Consider the following 12777-nt stretch of genomic DNA (forward strand, 5'->3'; position numbering starts at 1 on the left):
TGTAATTGTAACCCCTCTGTACAGTATTTTCACAATAAAAAATAAATAAAAATTAAAAAACCCTGAACTTCTGATATTCTTCAGGCATATTCCTGCTGTTTTAATCCACTTATGGCCATTCTGGCCTTCCAGTTGCTCAGGAAAAAAAACCCTCAAGGTTGAAAAAACAAAACCAGAAACCAAAAAGCGAAAATCTCAAGGTTGATTCTCTTCCTTCATCATTTACATTTCAACTATCAGCTAATCTGGAGGGCCACTAGACCTAAATTTAATCCCCAGTACCATGAAAAGGAAAAAAAGATAAAATGCTTATTTTGGCTCACAGTTTTAGTCCATGGTCAACTGATCTCTATTAAGTTCAAAATATTACCACAAACTGACCACTTCTTCCTATCTTTGTTGTTCACCTAATCTCTTCTATTGTACTGACTTCTTGCTTCTGCCTTTCCATCCACAAATATACTCAAAACAGAAGTCAGAAAGCAATATATATCAGAACCAACTTTCTGCACAAAATCTCAAATGGCTATCCATTTACTTAAAGCCACTATGTTCATAATAGTTATAGGCTTGTGCTACAATATATGCATCTGGAATGTCTTCTGAAGATCCCAGGTATTGAAGGCTTGGTCGTGGTCTTGGTCTGAGGTACTACTGGGAGATGGTAGTGTCTCTAAGAGATGGGGCAGAGTGGGAGGTCTTACATTATTGGGGACATGCCCTCAAAGGGAACTGTGGGATGCTGTTCTCTTTCTCTTTCTCTCTGCTCCCTCTGTTTCTCTCCCTCCTCTGTCTCTCTTTTCCCTCTCCTTTTCTCATCTCTTTCTTTATGTTGGTTCCTGGGCTTGGATTCAAGGCCTAGGTACTGTCCCTGAGCTTCTGTACTCAAGGTTAGTACTTTACCACTTGAGCCACAATTCCAGTTCTGATTTTTTGGCAGTAAGAGATAAGAATCTTATGGACTTTCCTGCCTGGGCTGGCTTCAAACTGTTATTCTCAGATCTCACCTTCCTGAATAGCTAGGATTACTGGTACTGTGTACCCAGCTTCTTTTTTCTCTCTCTTAGAAAAGGTGATCAGTTTGTTTCATCATGTGCCTCACTACAGAGCCAAAAGCAACAGGGCCTATATGTGATAGAAGTAAAGAAAATAAAAATAAGTGACGTTTACTTTTAGTCATTTATTTTTGACCAGACCACTACCTGTGGAACTCTATGTACTTGAATGTACATGTGTGGTATACATGTTGTAGGTGCATATAAACATATAAATCACTTAAATAGATTTATAACAATGAAATTGAAATGGCAATTAAAAAAATCTCCCAACAAAGAAAAGTTTTTGATGGATTCACAGCTGAATTATATTAAGACCTTTAAAGAAGAACTAACGCCAATACTCCTCAAACTCTTCCCCAAAATAGAAGGGGAGAGATCACTAACTTATTTTGTGAAGCCAGCATTACACTCATTCACAACCAGACAGAGTCTCAACAACAAAAAAGTATAGCCTTTAATGAATACAGATGTACAACTCCTTAATAAAATACTTGCTAATCAAATCCAACAACTAATCAAGAAATTACATACTATAAATAACTTGGTTTCATCATCGAGAGGCAAGGCTGGTTCAAAACATAAATCAGTAAATATAATATAGCACATTTACAGTACCAAGGACAAGAATACAAATGATCATCTCAATAGATGCAGAAAAAGCCTTTGACAAAATCCAACATCCTTTCATGGTACAATCTCTGGAGAAGCCAAGAATAGAAGGAACATACCTGAGCAAAATATATGACATACCTACAGCAAACATCATAGGTTTAGATGGTGAACAACTAAAACCATTTCCTCTAAAACCAGGAACAAGACAAGGATGTCCACATTCTCTACTCCTTTTCAATACAGTATTGAAATTCCAAGCCAGAGCAATAAGACATTAAGAAAGACATTAAGAGAAGTCAAATAAAGAAGGAAGAAGTCAAACTATCCCTATTTGCAAATGACACAATCCTGATAAAAAGTGTATTTTGTACACAAACAAATCCAATCTCTCTCTCTCTCTCTCTCTCTCTCTCTCTTTCTCTCTCTCTCTCTCTATTTTTTGGTGTTGGTTGTGGGGCTTGAACTCTGGGCTTGGGCACTGTCCCTGAACTCTTCAGCTCAAGGCAAGTGCTCTACCGTTTGAGCCACAGCGCCACTTCCACAATCCTATATCTAAAGGACCCTAGAAACTCTATCCCCAAACTCCTGGAGTTGATAACTTTGGCAAAGTAGCATGATACAAAAATCCAGTAGCTTTTAAGTGTATCACAATAAGCAGACAGGGAAAACAGGAAACAACACTTTTTGTAATAGTCTAAAATAAAAGCACCTAGGAATCAACCTAAGCAAGGAAGAATTGCTACAATGAAAACTATAAAATTTTGAAGAAAGAAAGACGATACCAGATGATCTTCCATGTTCCTGGACTAGAATTAATATTGTAAAATGGCCATATTGCCAAAGGCAATCTATAAATTCATTGCGATTATCTATCAAAATCCCAATGTCATTCTTCACTGAGATAGAAGACACAGTCCAAAAATTCCTATGATATCACCAAAGGCCCTGAATTGCAAAAGCAATCCTGGGCAAAAACCCACCATGTTGGAGGTACACAATTCCAGACTTCACACTTTACTATAGAACTATAGCAACAAAAACAATTTGATACTGGCACAAAAATAGGCCTGAAGACCAATAGAACAAACTATTAGACTACAGCTAATCCAGTATTTGATGAGGGAGTAAAAAATAGCAGTTGGAAGAAAGCCTCTTCAACAAATGGTGTTGGGAAAACTGGATATCCATATGCAGAAAACAAACTGGATGAATATCTGTTACCTTATAATATTAAAGACCTCAGTGTAAGATATAGGAAGGAGGAGAAACATTAGAATTTCTAGGAGAAACATTAGAATTTCTAGACATAGGCAGGAATTTTCTGAGTAGAGTCCCAGAGACTTAGAAACTTGGTGAACTGACAAATGAGATTTCACCAAGTTTCTGCACAGCAAAGGACAAAGTTACATGCTAAAAAAGATAGCCTACAGAATGGAAGATATTTGCCAGCCATATTTCAGACAAGGACCTAACATCCAGAATATACAAAGAGTTCAAGAAAAGAAACTCTTGAAGAATCACACACACACACACGCACACACTCACTCACACACACTGCTATTTCACTTATCCATCAGGAAAAATAATATGTCATTTGAAGGGAAATGGATGCACCTGGAGAAAATGATGTTAAGTAAGTCAGGTTAAGAGAGACAAAGGATGCATGTTATATTTCATGTGTGGAAGTTATATCTAAACTCTTTCTCTGTTAGTCTGTCTCTCTCCACACACACATTTATATATATATATATATATATATGTATGTATTTATATATATGTATGTGTGTGTGTGTAAACAGATACAGGGTCACATGCATATCAATTAAAGTATTACACAAACATATTATTATTAAAGTAAACACAAACATATCAATTAAAGTATTGTATATGCAGGGGAGAATGGAGAATTCCTATTGTATAACTCCTTTGTACAACTAACAGACTAACAAAATGAATACCAAGAATGTAGACTTGTGGTGTCAAGGGGGAGGGGCCAAAGAGAAGGGAGAAGACCAGTGGAGAGAGGAGGGTGGGCAAATTCATTCATAATATTCAATGTATATATGTGGAAATGGAATACAAAATTTGAAGGAGCCAGGTACTGGTGTCTCACACCTGCAATCCTAGCTACTCAGGAGGCTAAGATCTGAGGATCGCTGTTCAAAGCCAGCCCAAGTAGAAAAGACCCCATGAGACTCTTAACTTCAATTAACCACTCAAATAACCGGAAGCGGAGCTGTGGCTCAAAGTGGTAGAGAACTAGCTTTGAGAACAAGAGATCATGGACAGCACCCAGATCCTGAGTTCAAGCCCCACAACTGACAACAAACAAAATTTGAAGGGATGGGTGGGGATGAGATGGGAGAGAATTATGAAAGATGTAACATTGATCAAGATATATTGTAATCAAACTGACATGAGACCTCTATACTTAAAGATAATAATTTTTAAAGATAATTAAAATTTAAATGTTATTATAAAGGTGATGTACAGAGGAGTTAGTTATATAAGTCAGGTAATGAGTTCATATTTTTCAGATGTCACTACTTCCCTTGCTCTGTCTCAATTTTACCCTCCTGTCCTACCCACAAGTTGTATAGTTCATTTTCAATATGTCTAGTGAGTACCACTGCTGCACTTGTTCACTCTTTGTCCCTCCATTTCTGTGCCCCCTTACCCTCCCAAAGACAGGTAAATGAACAAAGAAAAAGAAAACAAAAGAGCCCTCTTATTTTCACTTCCTGGAGTTCATTTCGATAAGTATTATGTCATATGATCATAGAAGATAATCGTTTTTAATAAGTAATATTATTTACAGTCACCTAAATCTGACCAGTCACCTAAATCTGACTAGGCAATGCCTTTGTAACTGTGTGTATTGAAGATGCATGTGTGTATACATGTTGTAGGTGTATACATAGATATTAGGGCGTGTGCTTGTGTGTGCCTGCTGCAGGTGTAGACAGACATGTATTGTGCATATACATGTTTGCATGTTGCAACTGCATACGGGCATGTAATGTGCATGCTTGTACCTGTATTCTGCATGTGAATATAAAATGTGTGAGCACAACAGTACATTTTAAAAGGTAGTGTTAATAATTCAACTTGTATTTCAGGTTGATGTATCCCCTTCAGCACTTGTCTTGTTCAAAGTGGCCCCTAGATCAATGATGTGCAGCATAAACATACACAGACACCCTCATAAAGAAGAAAATTACGTTTGCTACAGATAACATCACAGTCAGGTTCTGCTTCCAAAGAAGGGGCATGGGTAGATAAATGGCTGCCTACAAAATGCTGATAAATTTGTATCAGAAAAAGTAAGGCTATCTAGTAGTCTCAAATTCACATTTTTCTTCTGTCACAACACCTCTTCAATTCTACACATAAAGAAGCCTCAAACCATTCAGATCCAATTGTAAATAACCTTAGCTTCTCTGGTTCTTTGGCTAAGATGAACATCCTCTGCACTTGTACTCATAGCCTCATGCTTGTTCATCTTGCTTGCTTGGCTGTTACTCTACGACCTGAGCTATGCCTCTACAGTCCAGTTGTTTGCTAGTTATTTTGGAGATGTTTGGGCTTGTTTTGAACTGCAGGCCTCTGGATCTCAGTCTGCTCAGCCACTAGATTACAGTGTGAGGAACTGGCACTCATCTCGGTGTGTGTGTGTGTGTGTGTGTACTGCGGGCTTGGACTCAGAGCCTAGGTGTTGTTCCTTCACTTTTTTTTTTTTTTTTTTTTTGGTACCAGTCTCGGGGCTGTCCCTGAGCTTTTTTGTGCAAGGCTAGTACTCTACCATTTGAATCACAGCTCCATTTCTTTCTTTTTTTTTTTTGGGTCCAGTCATGGGGCCTGAACTCTGGGCCTGGGCGCTGTCCCTCAGCTCTTCAGCTCAAAGCTAGCGCTCTACCACTTAAGCCACAGCGCCACTTCCGGCTTTTTTCTTTTTGCTTATGTGGTGCTGAGGAATCGAACCCAGGGCCTTGAGCATGCAAGGCAAGTGCTCTACCACTGAGCCACCTTCCCAGCCCTCCATTTCTATCTTTCTGTCTGTCTGTCTCTCTTTGTAGTTTATTAGAGATAAGAGTCTCACAGACTTTCCTGCCTGGGCTGGCTTTGAACTATGAATCTCAGATCACAGTTGACTTGCTAAGATTACAGTATAAGCTACTAGTGTTCAGCTCCATTTTTTGTTGTTGTTGTTGGTCATGGGGTTTGAACTCTGGGCCTGGGTGCTGTCCCTCAGCTCTTCAGCTCAAGGCTAATGTTCCATCACTTGAGCCACAGCGCCACTTCTGGCTTTTTCTGTGTATGTGGTACTGAGGAATCGAACTCAGGGATTCATTTATGCTAGGCAAGCACTCTACCAATAGGCTACATTCCCAGTCCCTCCAATTATTTTTTATAAAACTGCAAAACAAACTCAATGGAGGAAAGATGGCCTTTTTGATAAGTGGGCATCCATGGGGGGAAGAAGTAGAGGAAAATCTAGCCAAGGTTCATAGTTACTCCTTATACAAAAATGAGGTGGGCCTGGGCAATATAGTGACCCTGTCTCAAAAACAAACAAGAGAAAGGAAACCAAGAAATGGAGAGAGATATAAGTCTTTAAGGAAGCTATGGCAACAGTCTACAATAGTGAGAGAAGATGGTAAGCTAAGCGAGATTAGCTATAATGGAGACAATATACATCATTTTACTTGCAGAAGTATATAGCATCGGGCCTATTATGAATAAAATTACAACACAGTATTTGTGTCTAGAATCAAGAGTACCCACCACTTTCTCTGATGAAACAGAAGTGACTGTTTTTCTCTTGTAGACAAATCCAGTGTAAAAACAAAATATTTCACAATCATCCAGACCACAGAGATACAAATGTGGGTACATATGACCTGGAAGTTGCATCACTCCTAGCTGTTGAGCACAGAATCAATGTCACATGAACCTTCTCTGTTTTTGGATTAAGTCCAAAGAGCTCCAAATGTGCAGAATAAGACCACGACTTTCTCCTATTGCTCCTGGCACCTAGAAAACTAAAGTGGGCCCAAATTTAGCCTTACAATATCCAGAATGTACTAGAAATATTCCAGTGGTGATAGGACTTGCAATCCCATCATACTGGCATTTAGTGAGACTCTGTCTGGAGTCATGATCATAGTGCTCTAAGCATAGGGGGCTGCTGACATGTGGAGGAGCAAGGTGGTCTATCTCAGATGACTCTACATACTAATAAAGTTGACCTATATTAGTGTCATCTAGGAAATACTATGGAAAAGCAGGTTTTGGATTTATTTTTTTAAGTACTTCCTAAAGATCCTGTTAGTTTCATCCCTGATAAAAATATTTCTAAAACTCTAAAATCTTCTGTCTTGCCTTAGATAAATAATATTAGGCTTTTTAGTCTCTACATTCTTTGTTATAACAACTCAATTCTAAAGTAACATGAAAATAGCCATAGAACAGCAAACAGGTATGTCTGTGTTCCCTAAAACCATTTAGAAAAAGAGGTGGTGTAGGATTCTTTGCAGAGCACTGACCTAAGAAGCAGTGGAAAGGCTGGAGAGACTACAGAGGGAATCAAGGATTGTCTCAATAGATGGACTAGACACCAGGCACAATTTCTTCCAACTTTGAGTGTTTTTCATCCAGACAAGCTGATATGGTAATAACTTAATTAATCACATTACCTAGAGGGATGTATTTTTCTGAATAACCAAGTATCTAGGAAGAATCAGCTATTTAGTTTAGCACTGGCAGTTGCAATTATAAAACTCCAGATCTTCTGCCCTACCATAGGTTTAATGCCACAGATAACAGACCTCTTCTTTGATGACTAATGATTTTCTCAGTGCCTCAAATTATCTTTCCAGATATGAAATCTCACATGTACTGTGGTTAGTTTTAGAAGGGTAAGGCATTTCCTGAGAGTTTTGCACAACTTCTAGAAATAGGTGTGTCTTTTTAACTTCCCTCTTTTTTTTTCTTCTTCTTCTTCTTTTTTTTAATTTTTTTAAAATTTATTTATTTATTTTTTATTTGTGAACATACTGTACAGAGGGGTTACAATTACATGGGTAGGATAATGTATACATTTATTACCAAGCATTGCAGCCTCCTCCTTTGGTTCACCCTTCACATCCCTTCCCAGCCTCCCCCCTCCCCCTAACTTCCCTCTTTTTAATGAGGGTATGACCAAAAAAGCTTCCAATATACCAGAAGGGTCCTGTCAAGTGAGATTCTAGTCTATCAGAATGTAATTGAGGCTACTGGATGATATCAATAAATGTAATCTATTATTCAGGTATAGTAAGAACATAACACTTGATTGTCAACAAAAGTCTACTTTAAAAAAATACTCACCAATAACTATTCCCTCCCATTTTCACTCTTTTCCTAGTTAGAGAAAGGTTGGAATTCCACCTCTCATAATCACATAGACATAGGAAATTTGGTCTGACTTCTGAGTACAGGATGCATAATCATATCCTAATATATTCCAACATGAAGTATACTAGGCCGATCTTCTGTTCCATAACAGTTAAGAGCAAACATGGACAGAGTCATTTGGAGCCATACATCAGCCACACACTTCTGGAGGAATACTTCCTGTGTGATGAAGGGCTCTGTACCATTGGGTACAGAAAGGATATTTCTTTTTTTTTTTGTTGGTCGTGGGACTTGAACTCTGGGTCTGGGCGCTGTCCCTCAGCTCTTCAGCTCAAGGCAAGTGCGCTACCACTTGAGCTACAGCGCCACTTCCGGTTTTCTGTGGTTTATTGGAGATAGGAGTCTCACGGTCTTTCCTGCCTGGGCTGGCTTTGAACCGCGATCCTCAGATCTCAGCCTCCTGAGTAGCTAGGATTACAGGCATGAGCCACCGTCGCCCGGCCAGAAAGGATATTTCTTGAGCTCCTGTCACATGCTATGCGCTTTCTATCCATTTCATCCTCAAACCAGTGCTACAAAGTAAATAGGATCCCCTTTTCACAGATGAGAAAAACCAGGCTTATAGAAAGTAAACAACTTGTAGAGGTCACAGCCCAAGATCTTCTTGGGGAATATGAGTGAGGGTATAGAAAGAGCTTGAGAGAAAACTAACACAGATAAAGTACTGATGACACTGAGAAACACTGGCCATACAGTTCATGACTGGTATTCAAGTTTATGGTTAGGTGGAGACAGCAAATGACAGGACTAGAATTCAGGTCTTATCTCCTGGCCTTAAACAATCTCCACTTGGCAAAGTGACTCCTGTAGGAGAGGAAAGCAGTTACTTGTTCCTGACTCATTTATCTGAGAAATGAAGAGTCTCTGACTCCAAATGAATCTTATTTGCTCCTAGGAAACTATGAATTTTATCTTATCACAAGACTTACAATCTGAGGTGAAGGCTTTTGTATCCCCAGCATTTAACACATATACTATATAACTCTTTAATGATAATTAAATCAAAGGGACAAAAAGGAAAGACTACTGGTTTGCTTCTCTGTTGGTAAAATTAGAAAAACAAAAACTCTCTACATTTACTCTGTTAATATAACACCATTCACATCCTAGGTAATACCATAGTATTACAGATGCTGTAGACACACAAAGGATCCCCTAGAAAAGCTCACATCCTTTATTAAAGCTAATCTGATTCCAACCACAAGCTGCAGACCTTGGAACCTTCAATTAAAACAGTTACCATATTCCAGCCTATAGGCCACAGTGTTTGGTGTTGTGATGGGTACACAATTCAAATCCACTTAATGTTATGGAGATTCAACTCTAGGATCTTTATTTCTGTATTTGAATGTCAGTGCACTTAAGGCTGTGATGACCCTGACCTGAAGTTGTAGACACACCTATTTCAAGCCTAGGAACAGTAATCTAATCATAGCAGAATTCAAAGATGGATCCTGAAGATAGATGAGCTGGCACAGGGTGAGGCAGGAGGATTTTGAGTTGGAGGCCAGCCTGGGCTACACAGTCAGACCCTGTCTCATTGTAGTGGTGATGGTGGCAGGACACGAATGGGAAAAAGGTCATGATGAAATGTGTCCTAAATTAATTTAATTCTTCAGACAAGTCTTCCTCTTAGACCTTTTGGCCTAGGTAACTCAGTAAATTCTCATCTCATTTAAAGCAATCTAGGCCATTACCTAATCAAAATAAGCTTTAACTATGGGTTCTAAACTAAGAACCAGGACAAGTTTGTTACCTCAATAGTAACAGGTCCTTTCTGGGTGCCCAGACTATATTTATTATTTAATTCACTTTCTGTTTTATTCACTTTCAATTTCTTCTCACCAATACAAACCCCTTCAATTAAATCAACATTTAGCAGATCTACTAGTGTTAAGCCCTTATGGACCTCATGGTATACACCAGGGCAGAGAAGTGCAGCCCACAGGTGACTCAGTACACTTAAGTTGCTCCTCAAATAGTGATGTGAAGCTGAGTGCTTGGATCACACCTATAATTGCACACTAGGCTGAGATCTGAGGATAGAGGCATAAATCCAGCCCAGGCAGACAAATCTGAGAGAATCTTATCCCCAAGAACCACCAAAAGCTAGAAGTAGAGGAATAGTTCAAATCGTAAAGCACCAGGAGTGAGTGAGAAAGCTGAGCAAAAGCACAAAGTTGGAGTCAAGTCTCAGTACTGGTGTGCATGCATGTGTAGACACACATACATGCAGTGTTCTTGCTCCAATGTTCTTGGAGTAAAGTGGAGAAAGAACACAAGAAGGAAGATAAAGTACTGCTCATGAAATAATGGCAATTTGGACCAGGGCAGTGGCAAAAGCATATACATTCAAGACGTATTTCAGAGACTGCATTGACTAACCCTGGTGATAAACTAAATATGGGCATGCAGGTAAAGGAAGAATAAAGAAAGACTCCAAAATTTCCAGCTTGAGTTAGTAGGTGGGCTGTATCATGACTTACTATGGGGAAGAGAATCACAGTTCTATCTCTCTGAAGAGGCTATTATGAGTGCACTTTATCCATTCTACTACATCAAAGACAGAGGGACAGGATGAATTTGTCATGTGTGAGGGGTAGAAGGTCAGATCTGGGAAACCAAAGAGCCTGTATCAGTAATTACATTGATGAATTCTATGAGATTGATTCCCCAAAGATCAGGTCAACCTCTCTGCAGAGAACTCAAAATCCATTAGTGGAATTACCTTTCCCATTGACAAAGCAACTATGAGCTGTCGTCAACCCTTGCATTTTTGGAGAAACAAAGGTCATTCCATTGGAGGACCTCACTTTAATGTTCTTGAATAATCTGATTTAAGTTATATTTAAAGCACTGAATTAATCAAAGGTTACTAGGGAAACCTGGGCAAAGTTGGATAAAGAGTAGACAAATAATGTTGACTACATTATTTCCTTGAAAACAAAGGCTCATGTCACTCTCTTCTCCCTAGACCTGGTTTTCTTAAATTCAACCTGACTTTGTTTCATCCTTATTTTAAGTCCTTCCTTACCTCAATATTGTCTTTAAAAGTGGCATTTAAACTGTACTATGCATCAGAATCATCTGCTCAAAATATGGTTGCTTAGTACCAATACAGTTATCAGACTCAATAGGTAAGAAGTAGAGTCCAGGGATAAAAAAAATGTCCATGGACTCCATTTTGAGAAACACTGCACTGAACTGCTAATGATGGCTGTTGGGATGTGGCTGTGACTTATTGAGCACTTATTGAGGATAACTTGATCAGAGTTTAGAGATTCCTGCTCTGTCTCTGTTCCTGGCTATGTCTGTGTATATAAAACACCAGCCTGGTATTGGCTTTCTTAATTTCTGACATTTAAAGAAATTTATGGGTAGGGATCTGGATTTTACCGAGTCAGATCTCTAGAATTACAAATATACATCAACAAAAGCACAGAATCTTGTGGAGAACTTGGTACCACCCACTTGAGGCCAGTATACAAATTTGCTGATCATGGGCAGACATCATGGAATGCTGCTTCCACCACAGATAATGAACTGGGCATGGCGTCCTACAGGAGTCTGACTTTTTCTCTGTTCACAACATTCAATAAAACTGCAGGGGAATCAGTCAAAGGATAGAAGAGACACTGAATCTAATTTCAAAGATTAAATGATGTTGTCAAGTAAATGGCCTGTCTGAATCTGAGGAGTCCTGGAGTACACATAGCTGAAAAAATATTCCTATATAGAGTCTTTTCGGTAGCCCCTCTGAATGATTGAAAAGGCTTTTGTTTAATACAGAAAGTCAGACACAGCATTAGAAGATTAACACAGAGCTGACCCCGCCATTTCTGGCTTATTTGAAAAGAAAAAGGAAACCATGTGAAAGGTCAAAATTTGTATGCAATATACATCCATCGTAAGAGTTCAGATAAATGAATTCTGTCAAATAACAATTATTGCAATCAAGACAGAATATTCTTTCTCCCCCAAAAGATCTCTGTACCCTCCATCTTGATTCACCACCCTAGCCCCAGGCACCTACCAATCTATTTTCTGCCATTATAGATCATATTTATCTTTTCTAGAGTACCAAAAATGGATTAGAATGTATTTGCTAATGTCTGCCGTTTTTTGGCACAACATAAAGTTTTTATGATTTATTCATATTGTCACATCAGAAGTTTATTAAATTGCTGAGCAGTATTTGATAAAGTACCATTTTTTTAATTCAATCACATATTAAGGAGAAATTAGATTATTTCCAGCTTGGAGCTACTATGAATCAATTAACTAGAAACAATCTTTTACACTTATTGTGAACATTTTTTCTTGGCTGAATACCCAGGAGTGAAATGGTTGGGTCACATAGTGAGTGTAAAAAGGAACAACCAGATTGTTTTCCAAAACAATTAGTATCCCTTTCCCCCATTCTGATATACAGGAGAATACCAATTCCTTTATCAGACTTTGTCATTATAGTAATTTTGGGAGTTGTCAGTGGTATCTTACTGCATTTCAAATTTGTATTTCTTTGATGATTACAGCTGCTGAACAGATGTTGAGTTATAAAAATCTTTTAGCCAGGTGTTGGTGGCTCACGCCTGTAATCCTAGCTACTCAGGAGGCTGAGATCTGAGGATGCTGTTCAAAGCCAGCCCAG

Source organism: Dipodomys ordii, unplaced genomic scaffold (genome assembly GCF_000151885.1).
Source record: "Dipodomys ordii isolate 6190 unplaced genomic scaffold, Dord_2.0 Scaffold22, whole genome shotgun sequence".
Lineage (NCBI taxonomy): Eukaryota > Metazoa > Chordata > Mammalia > Rodentia > Heteromyidae > Dipodomys > Dipodomys ordii.